Below are 2840 nucleotides of genomic sequence, written 5' to 3' on the forward strand. Positions count from 1 at the left end.
GACTTTACACAATTAGACACACAAACAGGAAGAAAATAAATAAATAAAACACAAAACAACCAAAAAAAAATTTTACATTAGTAGTTTGTTAAAGAATATACTTTTGTATCGTGTGAAGAAGGAGGCATAAACTGATTTCCAACCAGTCGACTTTATTCCTTTGGCACCAAAACCAGAATTCTAGCAAAGAACCACACTACAAATACTGGGGGTTAAGAACACTCCCCCTGACCTCAATCCTGCTGGGTGAGAGGCACGTGGCCAACCAATACCACATCACACAGTCCTACCCCCCACCGAACACCCAGAAGGGAAACTACAAGAAAAATCCGTCTCTCACAGGGGGCCTAATCAGCCTGCCGAACCGACTGCGTCGACCTAGGGATGGAGAAACAGATGGCACCTGTAAAGCAGAACAATCGTGTGAACAGGATGTAGGGACAACATCTTCTGTAACAGGCTGAGGAACACAGTTAGTGTGAGAAGGCAAACAGTGGGGTCAAGTAGGAGGACGCCATGCCTAGGAACCTGAACTGGCAACACCTCTTCATCAGCGAAGACATAGGCTGGTTTAAGGCAGTCAACAGTAATCAGCTCCCTGCATCCGCCCATGTCCACAACAAAGCCCTTCACATACTTTTTGAGCACCCGAAATGGGCCGTAATGAGGTTGGAGGGGCGAACGGTGGGCGTCACGCTGCACAAAAACAAAACGGGCAGACTGGAGGGCAGTGGGCACAAATGCCCGTGGAAAACAATGATGCAAAGGACACGGAACCAAAAGACCGCCCGGTAAACAGAGGTTTACTGCTGCACAGAAACATGGAGTGGTAGCATCTAACTAAAATTCCCCTGGATGCGTAAGGGCTGATAAACACCAGCTCGGCAGATGAAGCATCGAAGTCCTCTTTAGGAGCTGAACTCAACCCAAGCAGCACCCATGGCAAACAATCCACCCAGCCATCATCAGTGAGTGCAGCACACAATGCCGCCTTAAGTGACCGATGGAACCGTTCACACAAACCGTTAGCTTGAGAGTGGTAAGCAGTAGTGCGATGCACCTGTACCCCCAAGGAGCGCGCCATCTCAGACCAGAGCCCTGAAATAAACTGGGGACCTCTGTCCGAGCTTCTGTCTGAGGGCACGCCAAAACGGGCAACCCAAGTGGCGAGGAACGCACCAGCCACATCAGAGGTTGCAGTGGAGGAAAGAGGAACAACCTCTGGCCACCTGGTTGTACGATCAACCACTGTGAGCATGTGTGTGAAACCCCATGATGGAGGCAAAGGACTAACTAAGTCCACATGCACATGGTCAAAACGCTTGGCTGGGATAGGAAGCGGTTCAAGTGGTGTTTTAGCGTGCCGGTGCACTTCGGCATGCTGACACTTCACGCAAGCTGCTGCCCAACTCTTCACCTCTCTGCGTAAACCCGGTCACACAAAGCGTGAACTGACGACTTTCACAGATGCCCGCACACCTGGGTGCGAGAGTGAGTGAACAAAGTCAAAAATGTGACGGTGCCAACCTGTTGGAACCACCAGTCATGGTCGGCCCGTGGAAACGTCACACAGGATCAAAGGACCTCTCTCTCCCATCTTGAAATCCTTGAGCTTAAGACCAGAAACGCCAGTACGAAGGGCAGAGATATCAGCAACCCTGGGTTGGTCGGCAGCCAAATCCACACCGAGAAGCACAGGACAAACAAGCACTCGTGACAGACAGTCTGCCACTGAATTAGACTTTCCAGCTACATGGCGGATGTCAGTTGTAAACTCAGTGTTGCTGTTGATGCGCTGACCAGGGTTCAGTCACTTTAGACATAGCAAATGTCAGTGGTTTGTGGTCTACATAAGCTGTAAATGGGCGACCCTCCAGCAAAAAACGGAAATGTCACGTAGCCAAAAAAAGTGCCAGCAACTCGCGGTCGAATACGCTGTACTTTCGCTCACAATCCCGCAATTTATGGCTGAAAAATGCCAGCGGCTGCCATGCATCCCCAACACGCTGCTCTACAATAGCCCCAATAGCTAAATCTGAAGCATCGGTTGTCAGGGCAATTGGGGCATCTGAATCCGGATGCGCAAGGAGTGCCGCATTAGCTAAGGCAGACTTAGCACCGTCAAATGCAGCAACCCGGTCAGGAGTCCAGACAACTGCATCAGTTGTCATCCTCAAATGCACGGCCTCATAAAGAGGCTGCAGGAGATGAGCTGTGCTGGGAATGAACCTGTTGTAAAAGTTCACCATGCCTAAAAACTCCTGCAATGACTTCACCACTGCTGGACGTGGGAACTCCACCACCACCTGTACCTTGCCAGGCAATGGAACTGCACCTTGTGTGGAAATACGATGACCTAAAAAATCYATCACCGGTAAACCAAACTGGCACTTAACCAGKTTAACGATTAGGCCATGTGCATCCAAATGCTGAAAAACTTCTCTGAGGTGCAACAGGTGCTCTTCAGTAGATGAGCTGGCCACCAAAATGTCGTCCAGATAGACAAACACAAAGTTGAGACCCCGCAATACTAAGTCAATCAACCTTTGAAAAGTTTGTGCTGCCCCTTGAGTCCAAACGGTGTGCAGAAGAACTCAAAAAGCCCAAATGGGGTAAATGGTAAATGGTACTGAACTTATAGAGCGCTTTTCAAGTCCCTCCGGACCCCCAAAGCGCTTTACACTAACAGACATTCACCCATTCACACTCACATTCACACACTGATGATGGCAAACTACATTGTAGCCACAGCTGCCCTGGGGCACACTGATAGAGGTGGGGCTGCCATGCATCGGCGCCACCCCACCATCAGTAGGCAAGGTGGGTGAAGTGTCTTGCCC

General features: G+C 50.0%; 1 pseudogene; it reads right to left on the bottom strand.

The window, feature by feature from the left end:
• Positions 1-378: 378 nt before the first annotated feature.
• Positions 379-2249, bottom strand: LOC106526782 (uncharacterized; annotated as a pseudogene).
• Positions 2250-2840: the final 591 nt, after the last annotated feature.

The sequence above is a fragment of the Austrofundulus limnaeus genome, unplaced genomic scaffold, assembly GCF_001266775.1.
Source record: "Austrofundulus limnaeus strain Quisiro unplaced genomic scaffold, Austrofundulus_limnaeus-1.0 Scaffold294, whole genome shotgun sequence".
NCBI lineage: Eukaryota > Metazoa > Chordata > Actinopteri > Cyprinodontiformes > Rivulidae > Austrofundulus > Austrofundulus limnaeus.